We start from the raw sequence: 20,516 nt of genomic DNA on the forward strand, positions 1-20,516 counted from the left end.
CTAAGGATGGATCCCTTAGGAAGAATGATATAGAATAGGAGGAGAAAAATACCTGGGTAAGTCGAAGAGGCAGGGAAAGTGTTGGAAGGTGCAGCATCAAAAAGGAAAAAATAAAATGTGCAAAAGACCATGTGAGCAAGAGTAAGATGTGGCCCAGGCTGCATTTCTGAAAATAGCACTTCCTGACAATCATGATAAGTATTAGGCCCATTTCACTTCTTCAGCGATAGGCTCCATCTGAACACAGGTCCAAAACGACAGCCTTTTTTAAAGAAAATACTGAGCTTCTGACAAAATAGGGAGTGCCAGAAAGGGGGAGGGGGAGGGGCCACAATGCCCTGCATCGTCCCGAAGTTAGGCCAGGCAAAGAGAATACTAAGGAGGAGGTGTTCCAAGGAGTCTCAGAAAACTAGAATGCTTTTGTGGCTGATTTTTCTTCCTTCTTCCTCTACTGTGAAAGCTCTTCTGGAAGCAACTCAATCCTAAGCACCCTTGGTAGCTAAGAGTGGCCACATGTAGTGGTTTTCGACAATGAAATATATATATGAAAGTACCTGGTAGAGGAGTCCCTTTCCGAATAAAAGGGCAAAGGCTCCCGAAGAGAAAGGCTTTGTCTTTTGCTCTTCTCCTTCCCACCTGCTGCTGAGATTAGGACAGACATGGTCCAGTAGCCTTCTTGCAGCCCTGAGGTTGAACGCTCCCTGATAAGGATAGCAAGCCGGGAGGGTAGAAGCAGGCTGGGTCTTTGCTGACATCATACCAGCCTGGGACTGTGCATGCCCAGTTTTCTTCGTGTTTGGTTTGTTTGTTTGCTTGCTTGCTTGCTTGGGGTTTTTGTTTGTTTGAGATGGAGTCTCACTCTGTTGCCCAGGCTGGAGTGCAGTGGTATGATCTTGGCTCACTGCGACCTTCACCTCCCAGGTTAAAGCGATTCTCATGCCTTGGCCTCCCAAGTAGCTGGGATTACAGGCACATGCCACCATGCCTGACAGAGACAGGGTTTCACCATATTGGCCAGGCTGGTCTTGAACTCCTGACCTCGGGTGATCCACCTGCCTTGGCCTCCCAAAGTACTGAGATTACTATGGGCGTGAGCAACTGAGCCTTCTTACGTGAAAAAAATCAACCTTACTGTTTCAGCCAATGTTGGCTAGCTTCCCGTTATTTACAACTGAATTGATCCCTAACTGAATCAGCTATACACTTCTGAGTTCTAGGAAGAAAGATTTAAACTCCACCAAAAGGTCTTTCTATTGATTAGAGTAGTCAGGCAATAAAATGGACCTCCTTTATCTTTTTCTCTGAAACTGCTCTTCCTCCCTGCATGCCTCTGTGTATGCTGCAATTTGATAAATGTCCCCACCAGCTCTCTGCTTATCTCGCCCAGGAACTAGGAGTCAACCTTGATTCATCCTCCTGCAATCTGCTTATCTGATTGGTGGACAGTTCGGTTGTTCCTATTTCTGTGACATTTGTGGACTTGGGATCCAGAAGTCACTTACGATGATGATGATGTGTGTAAAGTGGGTGATATTAGTTTCAGGTCACGCTTTTCCCTCCCTGTCTTGCTGCTTTTGTTCAGGGTTTTAAAACATCTCTTACCTGTACTCCCACGGGACACTTGCATCTGGTCTCCTAGCCTCTGATCATTCACATTGATACTCAGTAACCCTTCCGATAAGCAAATCTGTTCCTATAACTTCTCTACTTAAAAATCCCACAAACTATTTTTTTTTTTTTTTTTGAGATGCAGTTTCACTCTCGTCTCCCAGGCTGGAGTGCAGTGGCGTGATCTTGGCTCACTGCAACCTCTGCCTCCCAGGTTCAAGTGATTCTCCTGCCTCAGCCTCTTGAGTAGCTGGGATTACAGGCGCATGCCACCACGCCCAACTAATTTTTGTATTTTTAGTAGGGACAGAGTTTCACCATGTTGGTCAAGCTAGCCTTGAACTCCTGACTTCAGGTGATCCACCCACCTTGGCCTCCCAAAGTGTTGGGACTGTAAGCGTAACCCACCGCACCCAACCCCACAAACTATTAAGTTAGTTTAGAAGTTGAAAGTTGAGTGTGACTTTTCCTATTCCTCTAGAATTGGTAGCAGAGTTCATATGCTAAAGAAAGTCAGCAAATACTAGAGCCAAATCCTCCTGCACCCTCCTCCCCCCGCCTGCCTGCCTCCCTCTCTCTCTCTCTCTCTCTCTCTCTCTCTCTCTCACACACACACACACACACACACACACACACACACACACACACAACTAACCAGGGATCAGTAGGAGGCAGAGGAGCTGGCCCCACTACAGTCTCTCACCACTCTAACTTGTATAAGGTAAGGATCAGGATGTGGCCATAAAACCATTTCTAGGTTCATTGCTGTTGCTATGGTTGTGGGGGAAAGGCAGTGTTTGTGCTGAGATTTTTTTCCTTCCTTCCCCCTGCTTCTTTCTTCTTCCCCAATAGAAGAGTAGAATGCACATCTGCTTAGGTACTAGGCCTATCTGAGCAGGAAAAAGTATTGGAAATAGAGGCAGGGGAGAGGGAGACAGGGCAACAGGGGAACAGCCTGCGAGCTACCTTTTGAGTGGCTGATAAAGTGTGCCTTTTCTATTGAAGGCAACTGGGTGTGACACATCTTCCATTGCCCCTCCAAGGGGGCTGCCTGCCAGCAAAGGTACGGTAGCCTCAAGTAGCTGTGGATGAAATCTTGTGGGAGGTGGGAATGTCAGGGGTGGGTAAAGAACTGCAGCAGAAGCCTAACCCCATTTCCCATCAGTGGGGCAGCTTGCAGGGACCTTTTTTTCTTGAAATGGAGTTTGGCTCTTGTCTGCCAGGCTGGAGTGCAATGGTGTAATCACAGCTCACTGAAACTACCCCTTCCTGGGTTCAAGCAATTCTCCTGCCTCAGCTTCCTGAGTAGCTGGGATTATAGGCACACTCCAGAAAAGGGTAGAGGCCAAATGGCAAGCCATGCCTATGCATCGTGCAGAAGTTAGCACATGGAGGGCATCTTCTGCTAGCTTCTGCTAGCCTCAGGAGCTAACCAGGACTGGATCACAACTGCTCCCAGTTAAGTGAAGAGGGCTTTGCCGGTTTTATTTTCTGGTATCCTCTCTCCTACTTTGAAGGACCAGGACCCTAAGAAAGATGGGTAGGAGAAGAATGAAAGAGCTCCCATCCCTATTCCAAGACCTGGTTCACAGTCTAGCTTCCAGAGTGGGAGAAGATTGTTTTATGTCAAATATGAAATTGGAGTTCTGAACTGGACTGAGATTTACTACTTAAGGAGGTTAAGTGGTAAAGGAAGATAAGGCATAACACAGGTAGGAGGAATGGCTGGAGGAAGTGATGCCACTCCACCCTCATTCTACTAACTGGTGCGCTACTTAGTCCATCAGGGTATGGTCTCTGTCATCTCTCTAGCCTCATTTATATCACTCCTTTCAGTGTTCCCTGTATTCCAGCCTTACTAAATTCTGTAAAGTTTTCTGAATGTTTCAGTTACCTCTGGCTGGATAACTACATCGAAACTTAGTGGCATAAATACAGTAACCAGTGTGTGTGGTGGCTCACACCTGTAATCCGAGCACTTTGGGAGGCTGAGGCGGGCGGATCACCTAAAGGCAGGAGTTCAAGACCAGCCTGGCCAACATGGTGAAACCCTGTCTCTATTAAAAGTACAAAAATTAGTCAGGTGTGGTAGTGGGTGCCTGTACTCCCAGCTACTTGAGAGTCTGAGGCAGGAGAATCCCTTGAACCCAGGAGGTGGAGGTTGCAGTAAGCTGAGACCACGCCATTGAACTCTAGCCGGGGCAACAAGAGCAAAACTCCATCTCAAAAAATATTACAATAACCATTTGGTTGTTGCTTGTGGTTTTATGGGGTGGCTGGGATCAGCTGGGCAGTTCTTCTGCTGGTAGTTCTTGAGGGCTTTTGTATGTTTGTGGTCAAGTGGGGCTATGGCTCAACTCTGCTGAGGCTCAACTAGGACTTGATGACTAGACTACCTTTCCAAATGTTAGGACTTTTCACTCTATGTGGCCTCTTTGTGGAGCTTCTTCATGTGCTTTCTTCACCATCCCAAAGGAAGGACAGAAACTGCCAGTCCTCTTAAAATGAGGCAAGAAATGGACATGTCACCACTGCTGCCTTTACCATGCTGAGGATTCTCTATGATTTTATGTTTCTGATTTTTTGTTTAGGATGACCCTTTTGATGATCTGAACTACCTGCTCTTTAAGCCTTCTCTGAATAGCACTTATCAACCCAGTCTAGGTCTAGTCACTCTCTTCTGTGCACCCTGAACATAGATTTTGGTTTAGTTGCCACTTTCTCCCCAGCTAGACTAGAACCTAACAAATGGTCATGCCTTGATCATTCTTTTTCCTTGGCACTAGCAAGAGGGATTGCTGCACACATAGTAGGCAAGTAAGTTTATTGGATCATTGAATGAGTGAATGAACTCATTCATACCTATGAGGTCTATTCCAGCTGAGGCCACGTGATCATCATAAGGATTTTTGTAGAACACACTCCAGCAGTTTCAACCAAGTGACATGTGATATCTTTTCCAACTAAAGAGATTTTATGAATCTTGGTCAAGAGAGGGGAGAGCTTTGAGACAAGGGTGAGAAGACGTGCTGTGAGAGATAATGCATGAGGAAGTATTTTTAAATTATGAAATACAAGAGCAAGTATTATTAGACTCTCAATTTCAAGATACGAATGGATAGCTATGCCGTAGTACTTACATCCAAGATTGTCTTGTGATGTTTGGAGAGGAGAGAGTTAAAAAGTAGTTCCAAGTTACATGATATAAAATAAGAAAAAGACAAACAAGCTTTTTTGACCTCACTTAAGTTTTACTTGACCTTTGAGTACAAAATAAACACATGAGCAGCCACCCCAAATGTTACCCTTTTTTCCATGATAGGAAATAGAAAAACATTTCCAACAATTGTTTGGATTATGTTTTTCTTTTGGAACTGTGTGTATGATCAGGTGCCTCAGAAAGGACCAAAGTTAATGAAATAGCCCTTGGTTCCTGAAGGAGAAAGGTTAAGGGTCCATTTGCCTTTCATCCCTAGAGGCCATTGTAAAATAATACATAGCTGAATCATTTATGGAATAGTTTCTAATGACCTTTGTGTGTTTGAGTAACTCTAAAGCTTAGTCTCTTTTTCCTAATCACCTAATTTATTTTCATGTATAAAGTAGTGTACAGTAGTCATGCATTAAAGTTACTTATCACTGACTTCGTTTTTTTTTTTAAAGGCAGCTTAGTCTTATCTGCAGTTCCAGCAATGAATAGTGTGACAGTCAGATATTTCAAAATACTTAACGACTTTTTGCCCTTAACTGCAGCTGCTTACAGAAAAGAAAAAAGCAATAAGTACACATAATGGAAATCTCTCCCCAACTGCCTTTTCATTTCCTGCAAACCCAGGGGAAGGCATTTCACAGGGGAGCAGGCATTGGGAGGGCTAGCAGCAAACAATATTAAAAGAGTAAGAAAGATATAATTTTTTTTCAGTAATCGTAGGTCACACTAGGAAAATAATGGAATTCTGTGATTTGAGCCTTGTGAGTATTGTGAATGTCAGTCAGGTTTTAAGACTGAATGGGTAGAAATAACTACAAGCTTTAAATGTTTCATGGAGCAATAGGACATGTATTACTGAAGAAGACCTTAGCCATGGATCTTTCTTATCTTCTAAGTTTCAGTTGGACCCAAGGAGGTCAAGTGACTTGGCCAGGATTTCTTTGTTGGTACCAGAGTGGAGATTAGATTCATGCTTGTCATCCTTGGACTGCACCTTGAAATCACTCTGGAGTCTCAAAAATCTCAATACCTGGATTCACCCCCAGGTATCTGACTGTAATTGGTCAGGTGTGACCTGGACACTGAGACCTGGGGATGCTTTCCACATCCTCACGCGACTTGTGGACTGTTTTGTTGTGGGCAGGACCTAGACATTCCTGCCACGATGTGTTTCCTCTTCGACACATGTGCTTTTCTATCTTCTTAGCTCCTGCGGACTCATCTCTGAGGCTAGGAACTGAGCAAGATTGTTGAAATCTAGATCCCAGCCTGTCTTTCCAGGTGTGGGTCCCATTCTCACATAAGCTGCACGTTTTTGTCTTTGTGTGATAGGCTGATTGGTGCACAGGGCTCCGCTGTTAACGTGCCCTCTGCTCTCCTTCCTTCACCTGGATGAGCAGCTGTACCCACATCTCCACCTTTCTCAAGGAGCAAGTCCCTCATTTCCCCTCACTCATCACTTTGGCAGGAGAGCACAAAGTGAGAAAGCTCCTTGCTGGCCTTTAGGTGGGGAAATTAAACACATCTTTTTCTCCCTTATCCTCCAATACAAAGGGCCACTTTTCTCCCCAGGCAGGTGTCACTTTAAAACACAGACTTTCGAGTTGGAAAGGACCTTCAAGATCATCTGGCTATGTGTCTCATTGGGCAGAAATCCTTTCTCTGTTCGCCTAGCAGATGGCTTTCTGGCTTTGACTTGGAGGCCCGCTGTGAAAGGAGCTCATTTCATCCCATCTCAGCCCATGCAGCTGTTGGCTGATGCCAGTTATTTAGTGTAACTTTTAAAGTTAGATCATTTCTCATATTCCCCTGGCAGATTTCCCACATTATAAATGCCACCATGGGGTCCTAGTTAACTCTGTTTCATCACAGAAGATGGGTTTAGGAGGATGGCCAGAATGGAATCCCACTGCCAGCATCCCCCTTTGGAAGGACCAGTGAATGAGGCATGTCTGAAATGGCGTACTTAACAAGCTGTAAGTTCCTTGTACCTTGACCTTGTGTAACTCATTTTCTCCATCAGCTGAGCACCAGCTGCATTCTGTACAAGGACATGGTTATTAGAGTAAGCCTATGTCTCTCGGTAGCTCCACACACCTGCACCACCATGCCAAGGTCCTAGCCCAGATCAAAACAACCTCATGAAGATGAATGCATGCTTCCTGGGGAGGGTGCTATGTCTTGTAAGTGGTACAGTTCCTAACACTGCCTATAAATCCCTGAGCTCCCCAGAAGATTGTTTGTGAGAGAAGGATGTTGGATCAAATATTCCTTCAAAAAGCAACAAAATGTTTGCAATGGTGCCTGATTTTGCCTTAGCAGTGGATGAAACTCCAGAAAGAATACAGATACAGCCTACGGGTATCCACTGAATCTCGAGCAGGTGGGGATTTTGGAAAAAACCTGTGAAAGCATTCTCTGTGCCTTGCTACCCCAGTGTGCAGTGGGCAGACTGGCAGCTTGTTAATCACTTGGGAGCTTGTTAGAAAGGCAAGATCTTGTGTCCCACTCAGAACTACTGAGAAGCCCTGCTCGAGAGATTTTTCACAACACTTGCCTTTCCACCTCCCAAATCCCCATTGACTTGTCCTCATTTTAGCTTTCTCTCTTTTTTTTCCTTGAGACAAAGTCTCACTCTGTCGTCCAGGCTGGAGGGCTATGGGCTGCAGCCTCTGCCTCTTAGGTTCCAGCAATTCTCCCACCTCAGCCTCCCGAGTAGCAGGGATTACAGGCACACACTACCACACCTAGCTAATTTTTGTATTTTTAGTAGAGACAGAGTTTCATCATGTTGGCCAGGCTAGTCTCAAACTCCTGGCCTCAGGTGATCCCCTTGCCTCGGTCTCCCCAAGTGCTAGGATTACAGGCATGAGCCACCGTGCCTGGTGTCTCATTTCAGCTTTTTTAGAGATCTGCTGTCTGTCAGGTCATAGCTCTCTAGCTCATTATAATAATGGAAAACAGGTGCATTTCATTAAAATTAGGTATATTTTAACTGGATAGAGACAGCATCTTAACCCAGAACAGTCATGCCAGCAACATGCCAATGAAATGAGTGGTATTTGGGACAGAAAAACTTCCAATGTGTTTTAATCAAAAGTCATAGGGATGAGGCTGTAAGATCATGGGGGGGATCATTCTTGAGTTCTCATGGGGGTCATTCATTTATTCATTCTAAGAGTAGATATGATCATTGTAGCAACTTGACTAAATACAGAAGTGTATATGTCAAAAATTAAAGCCATGTATATTTCCACCACACCAAAAACTATTGTTAACATTTTATTTTGGTGCATATGCTTACAGATATTTTTCTATGAAAGACCTACCATTTATATAATATGGGTTTGTATATTTGCTTAATTTTGACATAATATTATGAGCAGTTTCTATTTATTGTTATTCTTCAAGAATGTGATCTGATTTTAAATAGTTGCAATGTGTATGTTTATCAAACTATACTTGTCCAAGTTCTTATTGCTGAAAATTCAGTGTGTTTCATTTTCAGTTCTTCTCCATTATAAGTGGCATTGAGATAAGCATCAGTGTCCACGAATCTCTGTGCACACATTTAAAATTTATAGAATTCCAATGTGCCTTACACTAATTGCCAGGCATGCAAATTTAAGTCCAATGGAATCTTGGTCTTTGTGAGGGGCTTATATTCAGAGTTCATAATAAAATGAATCCAGGTCTTTGGTAACATCTACAGAAAGTTAAAGTCAGTGTTTTCCTATTTTTGTCCTGAGCATTTTTTCTCCTGTGTTTTCTACCTTGAGGAGTTGCTTCATTCAACATTTCACAGGTGACAGTTCTTAATTACGAAAGGAGACGATACTGATAATAATTCCCAATTGAGCATACAGTGTTTAACATCTCAGAGAGAACCTAAACATGACATTTTCAAGATATTCTCAAAACCTCTACAGTGCGTTCCTTTTCATACTTGAGCGTTGTGACTAGATGGGACAGTAATGGGAATGTTGCCTCTTTTGGCATGACAGTGATAAATTAATCTTAACACTTTGCACTGGCCTCGTAATGAAGAAAGCCGTGACTTGCATAGCAAAATGGATTAGCATTTTGGAGGAGATTCAGTGAATTTTGTGCGTAGCTGCAATCTCTTTCAACCGTGGTGGGGAAGCTGTTCCAGACCCTCAGCTGCAGAGCCCTGCTGGAGTACGGAGGCAAGCCTTAGCCCTGTGACTCATCCTAGCAATCAGTAGCTACCTTTTCTTTTGCTCTTGCAGCCTTTCACTGGTAACATTGGGAATTCATTTTCTACCTCTTAAGTGATAGATCATTGTCAGTGTTGGGGGTGGGTACTTCTGCCTTTCACATATCTAAATCCCATTTCTCCAATCTGTTTTTCCCCATTGTGAAGAGAGACCTTGGGGCAGGTCATAGTTTTCTTCAGTGTTTGGAGCAGATCAGTTCCATAAGAGGCAGGTGCCAGGGGTGAGGGCAGAGTTCCACAGGCAAACACAGAAGCCTGCATGCTCTTCAGCCTCTCAGATGGAGGGGGAGAGGTGAAGGTCATGTTTCATCTTACGCTGCTGACTAATCTAGAGCAGTATCAGAACATCTCACTGCACAGCCATAAGGGGGTCATTCACTATCACCCAATTGCTGCCCCACATTCGCACTTATATTTGGCTCTCCTTCTCAGCTGGAGTCACTCTGGGTTCTGGAGCCTTGTTTTTTCTGATACCAGGTTGGCTGATGCACCTGGGGGACCTATACCCCAGATCCCAGCTTCCCCACAGCAGGTTGAAAGACCGATCATCACTTCTAAAGGGTTTAGCAGAAACTCAAGTTACTCTCTGTATAAACCTGGCAGTTCAAACTTTTATAAGTGCCTCCGGAAGGTCCATGTCACTGGGACCTCCTAACACTCTGAGGAGTTACCCCTCTTTGTATCGGCAGGCCAGGGCTCCAGCCTGTGAGCTCAGTGACTTGCTTTGGCCCACACTTGCACCACTGTGACTTTTTTCTGGTGTGGAAGGGCGAAAATCCCGATTCTGAGCTCCCAAAGGAGTAGACTACTAGTCAGTGCCAAGAGAGATAGATGTGAGATGTGCTCGAAACGTACATGGTTATGCTTAGAACCTGCCATCAGAAGTCCCTTCTGAAGTGGCCTGGGGCTGAATGAAGGTTTCAGAATGCATCCTAGGCTCCACTCTGCTTATTCCTTCACCTGTAGACACTCATCTGGATCTTCCCCGATGCCAGGCACCTTCACAGCATGGAGGACCTCACCATGAGGCAGATGTGGTATTTATAGAAGAATGAGACCAACAAACAAGAAGTTAAATACAGAGGAAGACGGCTTCAAGAATCCAGTACACGCTGTAACGGAGGTGAATTGGGGTGATAAGACTATTCATGTATGCAACGAAGGCATGCGAGGATCCAACATTCACGCTGAGAGCTGAACAGTGGGATAAGTCATTGTGTGAAGGGTTAACGGATGAGCTACAGACAGAGGGACAAAGGAGTAAAATCAGAGAGCTGTACAAAAGAAAGAAATGCAATGAGATATTAGATCTGATGGTAGCATCTATGCCATGCTGACGAGTTTTTGCAGGGCTGCTCTATCCTGGGTGTTATCATTGTCTGCCTGGCCATTTCCCCACTTGAGGACATGTTACCAACTGCTGTGATTGAGAATTCAGAAGACCACACTAACATCAGAGGAAACTAGTATACGCTAACCTTTTGCAGAAAGTGAAAGGAAATTGATCTACCACCAAGATTCTTATCAGTAAAGTTTTTCCCAGTCCCCCGCCATGGCCAGTGTCATGAAGTTGTCATTGCAACTGAACTCAGAACATTAGGGGCCTGGAGAAAGAAATACAGGATTAGGTCTTCTAAACCTTTGTTTATAGCCTAGGTCCTTTTAAATTCCTATTTCAGACTCTGGACCTGTGGTCCTTCCTAAAGTAAAACTAAGGCGATTCTCTAAAGGGTGAAGGATATTAAATGGTTGTTTTTATAAGTACATTAAATGGTTGTTCTTCAAAAATTTGGCTCAAAGAAGGAAGAGACCAGAGATATATACATATTCTTTAGTACTGTTACTTGCACTTACGATCTACCTGAAAATATTTAAATAGCTACCCCAGGCTTACAGCTTGAAGGGCTGAGCTCTTTATCCCTATCTCCTGTTCTCACATCTTTGTCTAATTTCTTCCCCTTGAGTAAGGTCAAGACCTCTGATTTGCTTCTAACAAATAGAAAATGGCAAAAATGATGGGCCATTGCTCCTGTGTTTGTTATATAAGGCTCTGTTTTGCTAGCCAACATGAGAGACTCTCCTTATGGACTGGATGAAGTAAGCTGGCATTTTGGGGAACACATGGCATTGGTTGACAGGCAGCCTCTAGGAGCTGAGGACAGCCTCCCAACAGTCAGAAAGAGGCCGAGGCCCTCATTCTTACAACCTCAAAGAAATAAATGCTGCCAATAACTGGAGTGAGCTTGGAAGTGGATTCTTCCCCAGTCCAGCCTCCAGATGAAAACACAGCCTGGTCAATACCTTGATTACAGCCCTGTAAGACCCTTAGCAGAGGTCCCAGTAAAGTTCTGTCTAGATTCCTGACACCTCAAAACTGTGAAATAATTAATGTGTGCTGTCATAAACCTCTATGTAGGGGTGATTCGTTGTGTAGCATAGCAAATGAATACATTTATGAATCTGTTTAACCCAGGCTTTTGCTAGGTGGGATATTTAATGGACAGCAGTTCTCTAAGAGACTTGTGGGTCTGTGATGTAAAATCTCCATGGTCAGGGGCTTGGCTGTAGGCAGGAGAAATGACCCAGAGTCAAGACAGAGAGGAGAGTGGCAAGACCAGCCCTAGGCCAAACCCAAGCCTGCCTCCACCAACAAGAGGACAACGGTCTTGCTGTAAGTTATTTATAGGTCACAAAGGCTGTTAGCAGCCAGCAATAAAAGCTCACATTTGGGAATAAAAATTACCAAGATAGTGAAAGTGAAGAAAAGATTAGTGGAAAAGAAGAAAGAAACAAGAAATAGTGGGAAAGATTTTCAATAAGAGGTGATGTATCTGGGCAAATATGAATGGAGATATCCCAGTCAGATCTAATCAGGACAGGTATACCCTAATCAGACTTAATCTCAATGGGAATAGTTAAATCAGACCTACTCTGGATGGGGATACCCCCAATGAGACCCCATCTGGATGGGTACACCCCAATCAGACTCAATCTGGACAGGAACACCCCATTCAGACCCAACCTGGATAGGGATGGCCAATCAGATTTCATCTGGATGGGGATACCCTAATCAGACCCAATCTGGATGGGGAGAGCCCCATCAGAACTAATCTGGATGGGAGATACCCACCAATGCCTGCTCCCTAGCCAGCTACATTACTTACTCCAAGAATTTATAAATATCCTATTTCAAAAATAATAAAATTAGGGAAGAAATCTCTGGTACTTATGGAAGAAAACTAGAACTCATCCATTTAAAGAACAGCTTCAGAATTTTCTAAATCATAGAAAGCCTTCCTTCTCTGACAAGCTAATTCTGCAAAGGGTCAAATACAGATTTATGGGGGTGATTCTAGGAGTTTGATAGAAAAGCAAAGGAAATTCATGACTGTGCTTTAGTTACTTTATTTTCTTTGGAGACAAAGCATCAGTTCTGGCCCTGAATGAACAAGTATAACCAGCTTCCAGCTCTGTATGAGATATTACTGGTATTGTCTTTTTTTGCATCAAAAGGTCCTTTGCATCTGTGGAACTTCTGTAAGGTAGTGAGTCAGCTTTCTACCTATACTTTTTGAGTAGGGTTGCCAGACTGAGCAAATAAAAATACAGGGCACTAAGTTATACTTTAATTTCAGATCAACAAAAAATAATTTCTCAGTATAATTCTATGTCAAATGTTGCTTGGGACATACTTATTCTAAAACCAAAATTCATTGTTGATCTGAAATTCACATTTTATTGGGCATCCTGTATTTTATCTGCAATCCTATCATAGAGGCATTTCAATGAAAAAATCCAAGCCCCCACCCCAGACATATGTTTGAAGTTTTCTTTTAGGAATATCATTCCACTATAAGACCTTTAAAAAAGAAAAGCCAGGATTATTAGTAAGGAGTCTATGCATCTGTATGTAGTTTTAAGTTTACCTTATTAGATAAGAATTAATATTTATGTAGATTATCTGACCAATGGAACATGATGAATATAAACAGTTGAGGATCTCATAGTACCTTTCTTCAATCTTTTATGTAAGGAGGAAATGTAAAATTTGATTTGAAGGTCAGTATGTACATTGCTACCTTCTATTCAACATAGTAAGCTTGTTTTACTGATTATGTTTATGATAAGCAGTTAGTCCAGTACCATTTTATGAGTTGAGAACAATGTGGAACCCAGTAAGAAGAAATATTCCTCCAGAAACTACATGCAGGGTGACTTTGCATTTAAAGAATCTTTTAAAAGTAGATTTAATTTAGTCTGAGAAAAAAACAGCCCCATGTCTAAATAAATTTTTCCGCTATGGAGTATAGAAAGGCAAGTATTCATTCTGAGGCCTAACACAGGTTTAATCGCTATTGAAAACAAAAACTAAGTTACTTAGTGTTTTCACTATAAATCTTGTTTTTTGACTTAAAAAGGAGGAACAGAAAAAAAAAAAAAAAAAACATGGCTCCAAACTGAAACTGCAATTTTGCCACTGAATGGAAGGTTTAGGATTATACAGTGTATTGTTTTCCCAGGACTGCCATAAACCAAGTACCACAAACTGGATGACTTAATAAATTGTATTGTCTCATTTATTTGGAGACTAGAAGTCCCAGATGCAGGGATCTGCCCAGTGGGTTCCTTCTAAGAGCTGTGAGGGAGAGTCTGTTTGGTGCCTCTCTCCTAGTTTCTGGGGGTTGCCAGCAGTCAAGGGCATTTCTTGGCTTGTGGGTCCATCACCTCAGTCTCTGCTTCCATTTTCATCTCTCCACCATGCATTCTCCCCGAGTCTCTGAGTCTTCACAGGGCTGTCTTCTTATAAGGACACAAATCATCTTGGATTCGGGTCCCGTTTGACTCCAGCATGACCTCATCTTAACTAATTACATCTGCAGTCACCCTATGTCTTCTTTTTTCCAGCTTTTATTTTAGATTCAGAAGGCATATGTGCAAGTTTGTTACATGGATGAATTGTATGTCACTGAAGTTTGGTATGCAAATGTGAGCATAGTACTAGATAGGTAGTTTTTCTTTTTCTTTCTTTCTTTCTTTGTTTCTTTCTTTCTTTCTTTCTTTCTTTTTTTTTTNGAGACAGAGTTTCACTCTGTCACCCAGGCTGGAATAAAGTGGCATAATTTCGGCTCACTGCAACCTCTGCCTCCTGGGTTCACGCAGTTCTCCTGCCTCAGCTTCCTGAGTAGCTGGGATGACAGGCCTGCACCACCACGCTCAGCTAATTTTTGCATTTTTAGTAGATACAGGGTTTCACCATGTTGGCCAGGCTGGTCTTGAACTCCTGACCTCAAACGATCTGCCCTCCTCTGCCTCCCAAAGTGCTGGTATTATAGGCGCGAGCCACCACAGCTAGCCAATAGGTAGTTTTTCAACCCTCATCCCTCTCCCACTCCCTGTCTTCTAGTAAGCCTTAATATGTATTATTCTCATTTTTATGGTCATGTATACTTAATGTTTAGCTCCCACTTACAAGTGAGAACATGCAGTATTTGGTTTTCTGTTCCTGCGTTAATTTGCTTAGGATATTGGCCTTTAGCTGCATCCATGTTGTTTCAAAAGACACGATTTTAAAGACACCATTTCCAAAGAAGATCCCATTATGAGGTACTGGGAGTTAGAATTCCAACATATTTTTGGGAGGACACAATTCAACCCATAACATAGAGTGTGCACATTGCAGCCAAGCAACACTTAAAAAATGTTGCTTAATTTCTCCTCCTTTTTTGCAATTCTCATCTTCAGTTTTCAGACGTCTGAAAGTACCACCATGCCAGTTTTGATCTGTTTCTCATGGGTTTCCCCTTCCATGAAGACCAGAGGATCCCAAGGGGCCATAGGAATGGCTAGTTTTCAATGGGCAGAGAGTTCCCTGTGGTGACCGTGTGTGTGGTCATCATGGGCACTGTCAGTGGAGTGCTGACCTGGTGTGATCATGAGGAGGCGCAGCTTTGGGGACTGTAGTCTCTGATGCCTCCTCATCTTAGCGTCTCCTATCCTTTGCCCTTCTCTTTCCTTTGCTCTCCCTGGCGCCCTTTCTGACTATCTGTGGCCACCTCCTGTCTTTTCCCCCCGTGTTCCTGGACCTCTGTTTGGCACTTAGAGGAAAACTAGTTGTTTGAAATCTCTCTGTGTAGCTCCCCGGCTTCTTCAAAGAAAAGCTGTCACATAAAAGCCACAAGTAATTAAATCTAGAATGTAGACTGCAGCACAGGGCATTGCACCTCGTGTTGGAAGGCATGGCTCTTCCCTTCTGCTAAGAAGGGCCTGAAATGGTAATCATATAAAAAGATAAGTCTCTTGTTTTTTTCTTACTTCACATGAGTTCCAGAACTATGCAATCCAAGGCTAGTAGGGTGATGCCTTGAGATCCTGTGAGATACAAGCCCCTCTCGTCTGTCTGCTCCACCATGGAGGATCCTTGCTTGTGAGATCTCGCCATCACACCTTCCCTCCAGGCAGGAGGAATGTCTGGGGAAGGGAGAAGTGTTCTCTCTCCTCTCTGAGTAAAGCTCCTTTCCAGAGCTTCCTGGGAGCCCTGTCCAGTGACTTATGCTCCTGCCTCATTAGATGCCCTCTGTCTATGGGAGGCTTGGAAAAAATACTTCCAGCAGGACAGTTTGCTGCCTCTTAACAATGCAAGGCCCCTGTTAGAAAATTAAAGGAGGAAAGAAAGGAGATGATGGGCAGGCACTGGTGGTCTCTGTCACAGCCTGACCCAGCCTTATGGTGACACCTGGGACTGGTGCACCACTGTGTCTCCTCCTGTCTGCTGGATGGACATCAGAATTAGCACCTGGCCACCTTGTAGGGGTCTTGGGAAAGGGAACAGTGATGGGAATGCTCAGTGAGTTTTTCAGAAGAAGCCACCCCCTAAACAACAGTAAGACCCATAGCCTGAGGATGGACCAGACTCAAGTCTCACTGTGCCTGATGCAGATGATATTACATGAGATTTTTTACTTAGAGTTGATGCCAGACTAGGTTAAGATTTGGGGGCTTTTAGATGAGGTGAATATTTTGCATGAGGAAAAGGACATGAATGTAAGAGGGATGGAGGATGGAGTTTGGTGGGCTGAATTGTGCCCCACCTCCCAAATTCCTAACCCTGAGTATCTCTGAATATGGCAATATTTGAAGTTAGGGCCTTTAAAGGGGCAATTAAATTAAAATGAAGTTATTAGGGTGGGCCCAGTTCAATAGGCCTGGTGTCCTAATAAGAGAAAATTTAGTGACAGTGACATCAAGGGAAGACCGTGTGAAGACACAGAGAGAAGACAGCCATCTACAGGCTAAAGAGAGAGAGGACTCAGAAGAGACCAGTGCTGCAGACACCTGAGTCCCAGACTTCCAGCCTCCAGCACTGTGAGAACATACATTTCTCTTGTTTAAGCCATTGTTTGTGTGGTTCTTTGTTACCGCAGTCCTAGCAAGCCTACAAGGATTTTAGACTGTTTGATTCTTAAACTTGCAGGATACTCTTTACCTGACTCTGAAAATGGCACTGCCATTCAATGGCACTGCCATTCAATGGCACTGAAGGAGAAGAATTGTTTTGTTTTTATCTTTATGTATTTGGTTAGCCTCTTCACTCGTGTCTAGACCCTGACACAGGCAGACTGTCGAAAGCCAGGGAACTTCCCGTCTGATCACAGGCACCATGAGCCAATGTGCAGAATTTACTTCTGAATCTGAATGACATGGATATGCGTCTGACCGCGGTGCACACTACCCACTCCTCCAATTTCAGAGCCGTCAGCCGTGTAAAGGAAGCACTGGCTGCCCAGACAGGAGAGGCCCCTTCCAGACCTACTTTATCACAGTTCTCTCCGACTAAAACAACCTCATTACGAAGGAGAAGAACCACTTCTGATAGCTATTGGCAAACAAAATTTTAATGTAATATCTGGTGATGGCAAGAAAAGAGAGGAGAAAAAAAAACTGTTCTTCAGATCAAATCCTATCAAAATAAGGACAGTTATCAAAAGATACCCAGACCTTCTCTGCTGACTCCTTTGTGGTCAGCAATGGGACCACAGTTGACCAAAGACCACTCATTAGCTGGGCATCGGCTGCATGAGGGGAGGCTGAGGCATGTACTGGAAAGGATTGATCATCCACTTACACCCTGCATGGCCCAGGCCTGTCACCCATGATGGGAAGGGACATCCTCTACTGCCCGAGAGTTCAGTTGAGCCTGCTGTCCTGCACAGTGCCTCGCCCTGTTCCAGTGCCGTGTGTGTGGCAGTGACCCTGCGGGTGGGGGGGGTTAGGGGCCCTGGTGGCCAGTGGCTGTTATTCCTCTCCCAGCTTTATCTCCTTGCACAACAGTATTTGAAACATCCACAGAAGGTATTTGGCCAGGAACAACCAACATTTGCTCCAAATGTGTGACTGTCTGTTTGAAATAAGGACAGAGTGGTAGAATCTTTAAGCCCATGAGCTTTGGTGTTAGAGTGTTGGGCTTCAAATCCTACCTGAGTGTCCCCAGGATTAAACAGGTGAATTGTAACATCTAGGTCAAAGGAATTATCGGAACATTATACAGCATAACATGTCTAGGCATGAAACATATTTTACATGATGGCTGAAACATTATGAACACTCAGTAAATGTGAGCTCTTTATGTTTTACATATATGCATGATATATTTCCCCCTCCCCACAGGTGGGTATAAACAGTGAAGAGTAATGATTAAGAGCACAGCTGGGTCCTGTAGCTGTGTGACCTCTCTATGCCTCAGTTTCCTCATCTTGAAAACGTGGACAGTGCTGATATTAGCTTGTGTGGCTGTTTTGAGGAGCAAATGGGCCAAACCATGCACAGCATTTAGTACAGAGCCTGGCACATGGTGAGCCTGGTAAATCATGGTTATTAACATTATGATCATCATCATAATTATTACAACAAATTCAGAGGAGAGGTCAAGATGGACAACGAAGCCTTTTTTTCCTCATTTCTCTATTCAAACAACATTACGTGGGTGAATGAGGCATCGTGATGACTTACATGCATTATATAATTTAATTGTCACTCAAGTCTGATGATTGGCTGTTTTATTTTATTTTAGAGATGAGAAAAGAAAGATTCAGGCATTTGGGGCCATTTCACCATGTCGCTAAGTAGCAAGGCTGGAAATCAACTGCAGACAGCCCTGACCCAGGGCCACCTGAGCCCACTGTGCCTTGCCCCTCCCCTGTCATCTTGGTCCCCACTGTGACTAAAAGAGGAGCCCCAGGCTCATCATAGCTCTGTGTCCTCATCTGACCACACTTCTTGTCTCTGGCAATAAATATGCCTGAAGGCTAAAAGACACTGTCCCCTTGGGTCACAATAAAATCATGTGATTCAGCAGCCACATCTGCAGGGAGCATTAGTCATCAGAGGCACATGGCTCCCATGTCCCCTGTAGAGTCGAGAATAATATATTTTGGTGTGGAAATCTAGGGTCTGTGAGAGTCACAGCTTGCAAAGCAGAGCCCCAGGACTTGACTTCACGGTCTGGGCACCTTTAGTGGTAGAAGGTGCCATGGAGAGCTGAGCAGTTACAAGGAGGGGATGATAGATAACCTGGGTCATTTCAAGCAGGGGTCCAGGAAGACCATGTCCAAGCACATGAGGGGGCCCAGTAATCCCACAATCTTGAACAACTTGAGGATTGAGCGTGATATTGTAACATGGAGCCTGATGGCATTGACTGTAAATAGATGAGCTTTCAGAAATACTCAGACGTTTACGACGCTTCTGCTACTTCCCAAGTTCTTGGGAGAAGTTGAGGATGCAGAGTCTTCTGAGACATGGTTCCTGTTGCTAAGAAGCTTACGAGTTAGATGAGAGGCTGAAGTGTGTAGGTACAATTTATAACCGATAGAAGGCTAAGTGAGATGTGTGCACAGGTCTCCGTGGCCACATGGGTGGGCAAGCAAGGTAGATACTTCCGCTGAAGTGTGGGGAAAAAGCACAAATGCACATGGTCATGTGGCAGAGATAGAACAGCTTAACCCTAACCTTCATGAAACCTTTATTAACATTGTGAACAGGTTCCGCTGATGCTGAAACTGGTAATTCCTAAGCATAAAGCTTTTTCTTCTTCTCTTTTTTAAACTAGTGCAGACTGTCCTTGTATTACATAGCTAGTCCAGAAGTCTGATTACAGACTTGGCTAGACAACTGATTCTGAATAAATAATTTTAGCCTATATTATACCTTCATACTGATTTAATTATTTCTCCAAGCCTCTGGCTGCATGTATATCCCTACTGATGACTTGGTATGTTTGCTTATCGAATAGAAACTTTCTCTCATGGCAATGTTCTCTCCGTTCCCTGAAAACGTTACTTTTCCAGAAAAAGGCTAACCCCACTCTTGGGCAGGGGACTATTACATTCGAGGATGTATTTCAATTTGTTTTCTAATAAACCTGTTTTGCGCGATTATCTTGGAAACCAAGTTGGGTTCTTCCTCCTTGAGCAAAATAAAGTTTTCTCATAGTGGTCCAGTTTGCACTTCCTTTCATTTTAATCTACTTTCTACCCATTTGCTGTTTCTTATGTCTTTGCTCTCATTGACTCTTGGGATTGGTTTTCGTAGTTTTAAAGCAGTGGCTTCATGCTCTCCACAAACATATCAGTGAGGTGAATGTACTAAACAGGCAGCAAAGACATCTGAGTTTTCTCAGAAGTCATAGTTTTGTTCATCTTTTGTCCCAGAGAAATCGATAAGAGGGATTTGGACAGGTACTATGCACAAGAGATATAGACCTTGATTATTTTGAGATCATAATGTTGAAGGGAAACTTACCACACAAAATAATGTTAGAGAAATATATGAAATCAGATTCTAATCTGTGCATAACAAAGTGCAAAGCTTAGAAAGGCTTAGAGAAAAGATACCAAGATCAGCTATGTAGTTCAGGGATCCCACGGGCTTGGAGGGTGAGCCAGGTTGTAAAACAGAGGCTCTGAACAGGTGAAGACCATTATCTACAGAGAAGCCAGAATGAAGATTTCCAGGCCCCATTCCCAGAGAGTCAGTCAGGAAGTCAGGCCCAGGGCCTAGGAATCTGCATTTTAGCAACTGCCCCATGCCCTTCTTATGTAGGTGGATCATAGACCATATTTTGGTAAATACAGCCTTGCAGGGCAGTTGAAGGGTTTCTGTAGATAAATAAAATAAAGGGTAGCATTTTGATGTTAAAAACAAGCACCCTGCTGGAAAGTCAATAGACCCTGGCATTGCTCATGGCAGAAGGTAGCTCATGGAACCCTCCAGGCTACTGAGCCAGAGTCTTCAGGGAATCTTAGAAAAACAATTTTACTATGGCATAACTGTGAATATCTTTCACCAAGAAGCTAAAACAACCTTTGTCAACCATGGCCCTGTGAGTCTGGTGGATTGTGTTTGGGGAGAGAATGAAGACAAGTTGCTCTTTCCCCATTTGACACAGGGGAAATGGCAGCGCCA

The 20,516-nt window shown here is 43.7% G+C and overlaps 1 protein-coding gene across 1 annotated transcript in view; it reads left to right on the forward strand.

The window, feature by feature from the left end:
- The window catches only part of SLC35F3 (solute carrier family 35 member F3), a 359,340-nt gene that overhangs the window by 37,492 nt on the left and 301,332 nt on the right, over positions 1 to 20,516 (forward strand). The gene's annotated exons all lie outside the window — the stretch shown is intronic.

The sequence above is a fragment of the Cebus imitator genome, unplaced genomic scaffold (genome assembly GCF_001604975.1).
Source record: "Cebus imitator isolate Cc_AM_T3 unplaced genomic scaffold, Cebus_imitator-1.0 Scaffold42, whole genome shotgun sequence".
Taxonomy (NCBI): Eukaryota; Metazoa; Chordata; class Mammalia; order Primates; family Cebidae; genus Cebus; species Cebus imitator.